Source organism: Drosophila novamexicana, unplaced genomic scaffold (genome assembly GCF_003285875.2).
Source record: "Drosophila novamexicana strain 15010-1031.04,08,12 unplaced genomic scaffold, DnovRS2.1 tig00000193-arrow-pilon, whole genome shotgun sequence".
Taxonomy (NCBI): Eukaryota; Metazoa; Arthropoda; class Insecta; order Diptera; family Drosophilidae; genus Drosophila; species Drosophila novamexicana.
Genome location: NW_020824787.1, coordinates 7830771 through 7843595, shown reverse-complemented (window position 1 = coordinate 7843595; position 12825 = coordinate 7830771). Strand labels below are relative to the sequence as shown.

At 37.2% G+C, this 12825-nt stretch overlaps 2 long non-coding RNA genes across 2 annotated transcripts; one reads left to right on the top strand and one right to left on the bottom strand.

Moving 5' to 3' along the window:
* The first annotated feature begins 1549 nt into the window (after positions 1-1549).
* Positions 1550-5614, top strand: LOC115758953. Its single transcript, XR_004017472.1, has 3 exons — positions 1550-1772; positions 4792-4850; positions 4908-5614. It is a non-coding gene; the product is annotated as an uncharacterized LOC115758953 (long non-coding RNA).
* A 98-nt stretch (positions 5615-5712) lies between these two features.
* On the bottom strand, positions 5713-8524 carry LOC115759196. The gene is made up of 3 exons (XR_004017510.1): positions 7739-8524; positions 7464-7681; positions 5713-5815 (listed from the first exon to the last, which is right to left on the bottom strand). It is a non-coding gene; the product is annotated as an uncharacterized LOC115759196 (long non-coding RNA).
* Positions 8525-12825: the final 4301 nt, after the last annotated feature.

Sequence of the window (12825 nt, the reverse complement as noted above, 5' to 3'; positions counted from 1 at the left end):
GTTTAAAGCAGAAGTAAAAATTACTAAAATGATGTTGTATAGCAGCAGCAGGTGAGTCAAGTTTAAAAGTAGTGTTTAATGTGCACATTGCAATTGTGTGTGTAAATGGTTGGCAGTCGAAACTATGTAAAATTGATATAATTCGCATTAATCTACCATTTAATAATAATTATAATACTAATAATACTGATAATACTAGTAAGCAACAAGTAAAATCTAACTAATAAACCAAAACCACAATGATAAAAATAAAATTTAATTCTTACAAACCTAAAACTATCGACAGCTAATTTATTGTTTATTTCCTGGTGTATTGCGTTCAGTCTTATAGCTATTCCTCATACATTGTCTATATATATATATGTATATATATTTATACATGCATACATTCCCGACTTATATAAAACAATTTTGATTTTAGGTCAATTTAATGCGCATCATGTAGCTGGGAGTTCAGAAAGGTATGTACCTTAAAAGAAAAAGCTATAGCTCAGTCATATTCTTATAGATTTTTCCTATTTTACGAGATTTAAATCCCTTTTATGAAAATGTTTATAAAAATAATAATTTGAAGAGCTCGACCATGTCAGTTCTTACTTTCGATATATCAATTTAAGTACCCTTTTATACTAGTACGGATACCGACTTTAATATACTATATTTCCAAGATCGAAATTTATTGACCCACTATTGAAATACATAACCATGTCTCACAATCTCTGCCTAAACTTGTAAGTCATATTTTCTAGTGGGGTCAGAGAATTAAGCTGAGAGAGCGCAAAGCAGACAACAAAAAAACTGTGCACAAAAAATAGAGCACGTCGTTTGAGCGCTGTGCAGCAGTAGATAACTCGCTCATTTGGTGAACCGCTTGCATACACTTGCTTGTGTGTGTGTGTATACTCCTGTTTATCTACTAAATCATGCTCCCACGAACATATGCATGTGTGTGTTGTTGTTTATCGCTCTCAACAGAAATTGCTTTCCGCTTGCGACTCCGCAACAACATTCTGCTAGTAGTAAAGTGTATTGCAAATTTTTGTATCTTATTGTCTCATTAAAATATTATTTGTAGTAATAAATTAGACCACCTAGTTAACAGTTTATTTACCCGAAATACGATCATTTGAAGTCTTAGCATAATTTAACCCTGCACAATTACCATATCTAATAATAACACTCAACCAACAATGCAAATTCTTTAGCCTGCCTGAATGTGTATGTATGTAAGTCGAATTGTCTAGTGGGGCTTAATTGACACAGAACTATATTGAGAGGGCGCAAAGCGGAGAGTAAAAACGACGCACAGAAAGAAAAAACGAGAGTTTTGTATGAAGAGATAACTTACATATACACACGCATATGTATATATTTGGCAATCCTTCTTCATACGCCTATTTATGTACATACGTGTATGCTTGTGAGTTATCTACTTAGGCATCGCTATCAATAAAATTTGATTGTATGGATGATCATTTGCTTGCTTCATTCAGCTCGACTTTGCTCTTAGTTAGTCTTACGCCAGCAGTCAATACGATCTGCTGGTAAGCTGCGCGTTGAAGTCGATTAAAGCATTTTAAATATTAAAGTTAAATCTAGGTATAGTGCAATTTCTCCGTTAGCGTGCGTTCTGTATTCGAATGGTAGACTTAAAATAATTGCCTTTAAAATATTTCAACTTTAATGGTGGAAAATTCAATTTGAATGTGTTGCGTCCTGGCACGACCGATTAAAGCTAAAGACGGAATTTTAAGCCTATTTGGTTGAGTAAGGTATTTCGCATATCACATTGACTACAAATTAACACAGAATTAAGTGTGGTGCAGAGCATATTAATATGAGCGCGATGCACTTGTGTAGCAGATAACTCACAAGAAGAAGACCAATGAACAGATATCCAAAACAGGCTATCTCTTTTTTTCGCCCATGAATTTACGTGCGCTTGTTTGTGTGGGTGTTTGCTTTTAAGTTATCTACTACACTTGTGCAGCGCGCTCTTCCGAATTTACATTCTTATTCGGCTGCTTTTTTATGCACGATGCTTTTTTGTTACTTTGCCCATTATTTTGTATCAATTGACCCCAGTAGTCAATATGACGCACAGCAAAAAATTGCTAATTGTGTTTCAAAGCGTTGCATCGCTTTAATACTTATAGACTGTAAAAGGAAATAGTATATAACTTTAAAAAATAATATAAATATAATTTATTTTGTCAATTAAATTGTGATCATGGCCAATGCAAAGCCCCAATCCTGCTCATTAAAATGTCCACATTTAGTTATTCATCAGATTGTCACACAAGTCGCAATTAACAACGGCTCTTAAGCCTGCTGCTGCCGAATTCTCTACTGGGGTGAAACTATCACAAAACAGCGTTGCGCGGGCGCAAAGAGGTCAGCAAAAATCAGCGCGTAGACAGCAATAATAGTTCATACACATGTGTATATTTATGTATGTATTGGTCTGCATAAACTTGTTCGTGCATTTGTTTCTTTGTGCGTTGTCTACTTATTAATGTGTGTCTGCTTAAACGTTATCTTCAAATAGATCGCACTTCATCAAAATTTGTTGTTGCTCATCTGGAAGGAATTTATCTTATTACCGTTTATTTGATCTCTTTTATGTGTGCCGTTTCTTCGTCCGTTATTTAGGTATGTATGTGCGCATATGTAGATAATGCATAAGCACGCATTTACACATGCACACATACATACAAATGCTCGCTCAAATTGGACAGTCTCATCTCAGTCTGTGTTAGTTTCACTCCAAAAATCAATTTACTCCAGTGCAATTATGTGATCGCAATTGAAGAGGGCTTTCTGCTATCTGGCGCCCGTCTGCCGCTATCCATAAGATGAGGACATGGCTTGTGGATATCCTGTTTCGACAATTCTGCACCTGCTGCTACCGCTGCCACGCCCTCCAGATTTCTGGTATTCTTAGCCTTAAATTGTGACTCTCCCTATTTTCTTTTGTATTCGGGTATAATCAACTACGTAGTAGCCGTTGATCTAGTCTGTCTACCGCCAAATTTACTGTCAGATATCATTTTTCCGATTTGCCAAGCCTCCAATGAGCGTTATTTTCGATTGAGCTAAAGTTATTCGTAAGGATATGTCCAAATTATGGCTATAACTAAACAGGCATTTGCGTACTCAGAAATTTGCTAGCAACTCGGACTAACCATGCCGGGATCAGTTCTACAATCAAAATTGAAAATGTTCTGCAAAACTTAATTAATTATGAATTTTGTATAAATAAAAATGCATAAGTGTGCATTGCCTTCGTAGACAATGTTTAAACGAGCATATACACATTCATCTATACATATCCATATGTACGTATATGCATGACAATTCCCTTTTCATAGACTTGTTTGTGTGTGTATTTGCTTGAATGTTATTCATGTATGCATGTGTGTAATTGCCATCAGAGGAATAACTTGCGCGAGTGGACACTAGAGCAAAACTTGCTGAGAGCGACCGGGAGAGCGCAGTGCATACGCAGATAATGCACAAGCAGTCATATGTCACATGTACACACGTTGCGGTTAGCTCTGCTAACCTCTTGTTTGGGTGTGTGTTCGCTGTTGTGTTATCTGCATATGCTCTACGCTGGTCGCTCTCGTGCTGATCGCTGATTGGTCCATGCAAGAGTTGGCTTTGGACGAATTTATCTTAGAATAATTTGCTTTCTCAATTTCTGTGCGCCGGTTTTCGTTGTCCGCTTAACGCAATATAATTCTGTTTTAGTTAAAAGGCAACTGCCGTGTTAAGCTGTTTACAAATATATTAAGTGCGATTTCTCGGATAAATACCGTCCGTTTCTCTAATGGCATAAATTATTAGACTCTAACATGAAAATTCTGCACAAATCGGGAACAGTTAAAACAAATTTATTTTTTGTTTTGTGTAATTTAAAGACTTACAAAGCCTCAAGCTTTTTATAAATGTAATTAACTTTTTCTTTTTCCATAAGTGTGTTCTGCATGCGTAGACATGCCTGTACAATCAGACATATATACATACATACATGCATACGTATACACATACATACATGCATTGCATACACTTGTTTGTATGTGTGTTTGCTAAAATGTTATTTATGTATGCGTGTGTGTAATTGCCATGAGAGAAAGAACTTGCGCGAGCTGACACCACACAAATCTTGCTGAGAGCGATCAAAAATTCGGAAGAGCGCAATAGATAATGCACGAGCAGGCATATACACACACATGCGTATACACATATTTGGCAATTCCCTCAGCATGCACTTATTGAGTTGTGTGATATACTTATGCAGGTGTGTGGCTTTTTGCACGTTATCTGGCTTTGAATTGCGCTCAGTCGAAATTTTGGTTGCCTGCTCCACTTTCTGTATGCCCATCTTTGAGTGCTTTTGGCAACATAATCATGTTTAAGTTAAGCCGTGAGAAGCTGTTAGAAAAATATTTAACTCGTACGAATCGTGATTAACATTTAAAAATTCGCAATTGGTTCCTTAATCAGAGTTATAATGTTGTGGGAACTTTAAAGACTTACTATGCTTAAGGGTATATATTTTCCCAAATCGGATTAATTCAACCGATAAAAAGCGATTCTAAGCTTACAAAAAAATAATTTCTTGTTTTTTTTTTTAAACATTGGCCCGTTTTATGCGTAGACTTATACGCAAATCTTCATATTTTGCACCTGTTAAAAATGTTCGTATGTAATACAATAAAACTTAGTCAGTCATTCACTTAATTTAATTTATACCTTATTCCATTGAAATATTTGTACAATTTTCAGATTAACGGATTAAAGGACTCGTCGACTATAAGGACTTCCACAACTTGTGGACTTGTCAGGTTCGGACTGTATATTAGCCAAATAAAGTCTTTTATTAATCAAGTTCTTATTTTCAGATTCAGCTAAATCTGTAGCTTTCAAGGAAAAAAACAAATCAATATTGTTGGTACCTAGTTGACCCACATATCCTTGGTTATTCCATACAATGGATATAGTCCTAGTGAACCTAGAGGACCGAATTTTAGCAAATGCCCAAGAATATGGTCCAAAAATATGTATGCTTTTTCAGCCTGGTTTCAGCCTTGGTTCCTAGTTGACTGTCATATCCTTGGTTCTACCATACCATCGATATAGCCCTTGGCAACCTACAACAAATCCCTGCGAAATTTGCATTGAAATGATCCAAAAGCATTTATTTTTCTTTCAGCAGCGCCTGTAAATAACCAGCAGCTGCAGCTGCTAATTAACAGCCGATCTTACAGCACTCGTTTTACATTAACTGCTGTTTAACATAACTCATTTTAAATGAGTTACATTTTTGCCCTTACGCGTATGCAACACAAATTTTTATTCGAAAATATTCGGCGACCTTCTGAGCATTTCTGTTCGCCTGGTACTTCAGCAAATTTGGGGACCCAGCCGCCGACGAGGGCGCCCCTTTCGGGTATGCAACAGAAAATTTTTGGACGCTGAAAAATTTTGTCGACCTTCTAGACAATTCTGTTTGCCTGGTATTTCAGCAGAATTTCAGAAGCCGGCGCCTTTAACGGACAGATTTTTAACGACAGTTGATTTTTGAATTTTTTGCAATCCCATATCCTTTAGAAGTAAAAACAGGAATTTATTTAATAAATTATTTTATTTATTTTTGTTTAAATTAACAAATTTGTTGTTTTTCACATATATTTTCAATTTTAACTTAAATGTCTATATTTGGCTTAATATATATCCGATCCTGGAAAAAGTTGCCTCGTTAGATTCGTAAATGTCCTTAGAATCGATTAGAGTCCTTAAATCCTTCAATCTGAAAAGATAAAAACAAATTTGAAACAAAAATGTCAAAAGAGATATGTAAGGGTATTTTGAGGAAAGAAATGGCCATAACTCGGCCATATCCTTGCAGATTTTCAAAGGACATGGTGCGTTAGGATCGTGGGGACCGACTTCATCGAACTGCATTAAAACATTATGGGGTCATCTAAGAATCCTGGACTTGGTAATTTTTCAGTCGCGGGCCCCAAGGAAAATTGGTTGAAATCCCACAATTACAGTAAAATCGCGATATCTCTGAAACTACAAGGACGATCTTGATGTCCTTTGGCCAGATGGTAGTCCTGGTCAGTACAATTGTTTTGACACAGGACTCGTCAGGATACGCCAGGATATGGTCGAGTTATAAGCCATTTTCGGTTTACAAATTTGTCCTTAAAACTTTTTTGTCCGAAGGACTTTCGTCCTTTGGGATGTATATTCGTAAATGGGAGGCTGAGGACTATCTACAGTTCAAAGGACATCGTGATAGTCCTTCAAATGGCGAAGTTAGTCCCGAATTTTTCGATTTTTGGCAATTTTCTGACTAAACCCCTGTGAAAATTTTTAGTGAAATTTTTTGTCGAATCCTGGAATTCCTTGAATGCCAATCGATAGTCCTGCTCCCCACGACTTCAGAAAGGTATATCCTTTGGGTATCTCTAAGGATATGACCAAGATATGGCTATAAAAAGAATATCCTTTTTAGAAAATAAGCCATATCTCTGAAACGACTGGGACGATCTTAATGTCCTTTGGCCTGATTGAAGTCCTAGTCCATACACGCTGTTTGACCCAGGACTTGTCATGATCCGCACGGATACAGCTGAGATATAACTATTTCAATGTACAAAACAAATGTCCTTAAATCTTAGCTATTGGAAGGATCTTCGTCCTTCTCATTGTGTTTTCTGAATGGGCAAGACAAGGATTATCTGATGGTCAAAGGACATGCCGAAAGTCCTTAACATGCCCAAGTTATGTCTAGTTTTATAATAGTATCCTTTTAAGAAGAATAGCCATAACTCGGCCGTATCCTTCGGGATTTTCAAAGGATATGGGGCGTTAGTATCGAGAAGAGCAAGCGCATCGATCTACATCAAAAGGTTATGAGGTCATCTAAGAATCCAGGACTTAGTAATTTTTTGAGCCCCGGATTGCAAGGAAATGGCCATAAGACACAAAATTCTTAATCTCTCCGAAACTACAAGGACGATCGTGATGCCCTGGTCAATACAACTTAAATGACAAAGGACTTGTCAGAATACGAAAGGATATGTTCGAATTACTAGACAATTTTATGAGTAAGCAAATGTCTCTTTTCTTAACTCTTGTAAGGACTTTTGTTCATTTTGTTTTTATATCTTGAATTGACAGGATTCTACATTGGGCAAAGGACATGAGATTAGTGCTTGAAGTAAGCAAGATATAAAATTAATGAAATGAGCGAGTTGTGGCAATTTTTCTTAAAAGTTAATAGCAATAATTTGAATTACTGAATCTCGTTCGAAAATAACGCCCATTGGAGGCTTGGCAAATCGGAAAAATGATATCTGACAATAAATTTGGCGGTAGATAGACTAGATCAACGGCTAGTAGTCGATTATACCCGATTACAACAGAAAATATAGAGAGAGTCATACTTGGAGTTGCGAATACGAGAAATTCTGAAGGGCGTGGCAGCGGCAGCAGCAGGTGCAAAATCGCCGGCCAAGGATATCCACAAGCCATGTCCTCATCTTATTGGCAGCGGCAGACGGGCGAGATGGAGCAGAAAGTCCTCTACAATTGCGATCACATAATTGCACCGACCTCTTTGGCAGACTAGTACAAAGGCGTTGATCCAAAATAGCCCAATAGCCTAAAATATGTAGGTCAATTTTATACAAATTCAAAGGCCTTTAACTTATGCTCTTACCTTGTTTTATGTCAAACAACTTGATGTGGTGCAATATATGGAATCAATCAATGGGATAAGTTAAGTATTCACTCGCCGTCCAAGCGCACGCGATGAGATAGAGAACCGAGAAATGCTGTTCCCCAGCTGAAGGCAACTAAATAAAAGAATAAGTGTTATATTTTATTACCATCAATAGTCCTGATACGTACGCATCCGAGAAGGTATTTAACCAAGACATTGCAAATTATATTTTGCAATAGCTTCAAACGACTTTAATTCGCAACAAAACAACACATCAAATTGACTTCTGGAGTAAAACTAACACAGAATGAGATGAGAATGTCCAATTTGAGCGAACATATGTATGTATGTGTGCATGTGTAAAGGCGTGCCTGTGCATTATCTACATATGCGCACATACATAAATAACGGACGAAGAAACGGCACACAGAAGAGAGATCAAGTAAGCGGTAATAAGATAAATTCCTTCCAGAAGCGATGAGCAACAACAAATTTTGATGAAGTGCGATCTATTTGAAGATAACGTTTAAGCAGACACACATTAATAAGTAGACAACGCACAAGGAAACAAATGCACGAACAAGTTTATGCAAACGAATACATACATAAATATACACATGTGTATAAACTATTATTGCTTTCTGCGCGCTGATTTTTGCTGTTCTCTTTGCGCCCGCGCAACGCTGTTTTGTGATAGTTTCACCCCAGTAGAGAATTCGGCAGCAGCAGGCTGAAGGTTTGGCACTGCCGCTGTTAATTCCCACTTGTGATTGTGTCAATTTGATGAATTCTTAATGCGCGGATTTTAATTTAGAAAATAAATAAACATTATAGTATTTTTAAAAGCTTGAAACGAAACTGATTAAAATAAAGTTTTAAAGCTATCATGAATTAAAACACACGCTAGCATTTTTTTTGTGGTGTGTCATATTGACTACTTGGGTCAATTAATACCAAATGGTGTGCAAGGCAGACGAAGCACCGTACAGAAAATAAGCGGTATGAGCGCGATGCACAAGTGGAGTAGATAATTTAAGCAAATTGACGTGCGAAAGAAAGAGATAGCCTGTTTTGGTTGTCACTTAATTTGGCGCTTCCTGTTTTGCTTGTGCAGGAGTTCTTATGTTGATTTTTTCTTGCTATATTTTGTTGTCTTTTACAAAAAATTAATATTTATATTATTACTAATTATGGGTATTTATCGTCTACTTTACGGCCCACTCGAAAAATGATTTGGTTTTCTGACTTTACATAACTTTACTTGACAATTTTCGGTGCATTTCTACTAACAAGGGTATATAATCTTCGGCGTGTCAATAGTTTTTGTGTTGCGTGATTTTTGGTAAAAAGCGCCATCTACAAGAACTCGGTATTCGATAGCGCCATCTCGATAAACTCTTTGTTCGATAGCGCCATCTACAGAAAATCTTAGTTCGTTAGCGCCATCTACAGAAACGCTTTGTTAAACACCGCCATCTACAGCAATGCAGCACAAGTAGAATCGTAGTTAATTTAATGACCGCATGGCGTCGCCCCTTCCATTGCTCATACGCCCTGCGCCACAATTGCGGTCGCCATGAAATGTGATTTGAAATTGCAACTCGCCGCTGCCGAATAAAAAGCCCGTTACATTGCAATCAAGCAGAATGCTTGACGTAATCTATGGCCATCTCTTTCTGTCAGTCGCACGCTCTCGCTCTTTGACTAATTTTCGGCTGTGCTGGGAAACAACTCGAGCGACAATTTCGCCGGCGCTTGGTGGGCGTAGAACAGGAAATGGTCGATTTGTGTGCCATTTATAAAGCGCACCGAGAGGAGAGATCGCCGATGTGAATGCGAATACATATGTGTATATGTACGTATATGTACATGTATGTAAAATAACTGTTGCATAAGTGTTTTACTTAGTTCGGGCACATGCAACAATTCCGCAACTATTTTAAGCAATCAATGGCTATCAATAGCATTAGCTGCTGCAGTTCGCCTTAGTTCTAGCTAATATACACACAGAGAAAAACGTTGTTCGAAAAAGTCTTCAAAAAACTTGAACTAAGCCCAAAATTATTAAAAACATGTCCATACTCTATAACTACTTATTTAGATTCCAGTACTATATTTGTGTCTATTTTAACGAATTGGGCTTATGTGTCATGCTTTTTCTCTCAGTGTACTTTAATAGGTACTGTGTGCATTCATTCATTCAATGGGCAAAACGTAATTGCATTTCACATTGCACTTTTTAATGCCTCATCATTGTCAGTTGTCACAATTGCTTTTGTTTATTTCGAAATGGGCTTTGAGAATCGCATAGAGGAGTGTGTGAAATGAAATGTTTTCAACTTGTCAAAGTGCGTTTAATAGACCAATTCGCTTGATGAACTAAGTAAGCGAGCATTAATTGCATTTAAGGCTTTTCACGCTAATAAATCACTAAGATATATTTCAATCAGAGCAATTAAAGAGAAACAAATATGTCTGATCTAATGGCAGGTATTGTCCTGTGATCTGGACTCTATGGCAGTATTTCTTCTATAGAAATGACCTCAAACATTCTCAAGCTCAAATATAAAAACATACTCACTTTTGCCTGAGCCTCGTTGCCTTAATGTATCCCTGCCTTGGAGAATTCAGCTCCAGGCTTTGATCTAGGCCAGATCCTGCCAGATCAGATCTTACTATATGCTTTAGTCTTGGCTGTCTTCGGGCTGTGCAATCGCTTCCTTGGACAACTCATCTTTGCAGGCGAATATAGTTTCTGGAACGAAATGTTTTTTGTAAGAATATTTAACTTGTCATGACCACAGTTTGTACGCAAATTCCAATAATTATTATGAAATAAAAATTATTTTGCACATAAATCCGACAAAATGTGCCCAAGTCGAGTTTCCGTTTAAAAGCACAGCGGAATCTAATACTAAATTGCTGCAAAAAATAAATAAACAAAAGAATCGATGCCAAATGCGTTTGTCAGCAGAAACCTTTCCCGCAATTGAAATATAAAACAGGAATTTAGTAATCACACACATAAATGTATATAGATATAGTTGATGGTTAAGCCTAAAACCATTTCAAGGCCGAATACATTCGATTTTGTTATTATTGCCAAACAATATTGATTTTCTGTTTAGCTGGAGATTTCCCTTGTGCCCATTGCTTGTCTAAACTATTCCCTTTGAATGGATGTCAGTCGAGGGAATATTTATTTGAAATTCTATCCATAATAATCTAGCAAATTCAGAGGAGACACTCGAGAGGCGTTGAAAGACAATGCTCCTGTTGTTGTTACCCGGCGGCTTTCAATTGAAAGTCGAGCTCGTGGATGAGGCAAACGCACATACACAGACACACATACTCAAACATACTCATACACAATGGGAGCATACTCATATGTATTCATATATACTCACTTCTACTTAAATATACTTGCACTTAATACACGTATTTGTGCGAGTCGCGGCAGGCGGACAAACCGAATGGAAAACAGCCGCAACTAACAATAAGAATTCTAATGGACATACTTATAGCAATAATAGTAATAATAATAATAATAGCAATGAATTACATAGGCTGAGAAATCAAGGCAGCAGCCAGACGAGACGGGAGGCGACTTTATAAAGTGCGCTCAGTGTCAAAGGAAATCATATTTCATCTGGCAATTAGCCCCGACGAGCCGTGAATTTCTTTTCGTTTTTGCTTTTTTTTTTTTTTAATTGGCCACAGAGTTTCTCCCGGCTAGGGAAAATACTGGAATAATACCTACCCCATACACTGTACATAATCAGTGTCTTCCAGTTCAATTAAACGAAATTGTGTCACGCGCGTGTCTCCATGTCGCTGGACTGAAGACTTATTCCAATACTTGCCCAACTTGCCTGCCAGAATGGTAGGGTATATACGCGCCTCTGTTGGCAGCTATACGTGCCAACTGTAGGGTATATACGCTTCTCTGTTGCCAAATACATCTATTGTAGGGTATATACGCTTCTGTGTTTGTACTATTTGTGCGTGCATTTAGTAGGGTATATACGCATTTCTCTTGGCATTTGTGCTTCCATTTGGTAGGGCATATACGGTTCTGTTCTGCTTCATTTTGTATGGCATAAAGCTTGTTTGACAGCGAATGTTATTTGTGCCCTGCAGAAAATGAGTAGAAAAAGGTAAGAATATTAGTTATAGAATATATACTTATTTGTATATAAGAAACTACTTCAAATTGTTAAAGTTCTTATAGGATATTTTGCTGATATTCAGGAACAGACATTTAAGATTTTTTTGTGAGTTTAGTTTTGGACTGTTTTTAATACTTATGTGTTATACTATATTTTATGATATAATGTTAAATGTTTTGAATAATTTTCTGTATATTATTTCTTGCACTATATTCAAACTCTATAAGTTCCTTAATTCTTCAGATAATTTCTCTGATATTTAGGAATATATCTATCAAAGCAACCGTGACTATGTCTTTTTTGTACTAATTTGTTGTACTATATTTATAGTATTAGGAAAATGCTTTAAGTATTGGTCGGTACATAAATTCATTAGTCTCTTTTCCTTATATGTATAAATTATAATGAGCAGATCTTGGGAATTTGCATTTTGTGGACTGTATTTTAGGAAATTTCTTCTTTTTTTTTGTACTAATTTGTTATATACACAGTGTAAATCTGAATGTATCTTGATTAAGACCGACACTTGTTGCTGTTGTTCAACACGTCGCACAATTTTGCATATGAGAAACCAACTGCGACGTCGATGCCGACGCCGACGCCGACTGAGGCTGAACGGCTGCGTCGGCGTCGCTGCAGCAGAAGAAAATCTGTTGCGGCCCTCTGTGGCAGTTGTCAAAGCGAGAGAAAAGAATCTACTTGATTGAATGTGTGGCACGATGATTGCTCTGCCTGATGCTGCTGATGATCATGATGGTCATGATGGTCATAATAATGACGATGATGATCGCAGCGTTGGGGATAATGATCAACGCCTGCGACTTGAAACGTAGGCGTCGGCGACGCAGCTCTGGGGCTTTGGATTGGATTATGGCACGAGCTGACGACTCAGTTGAGTCCAATTTCTGGAACGGG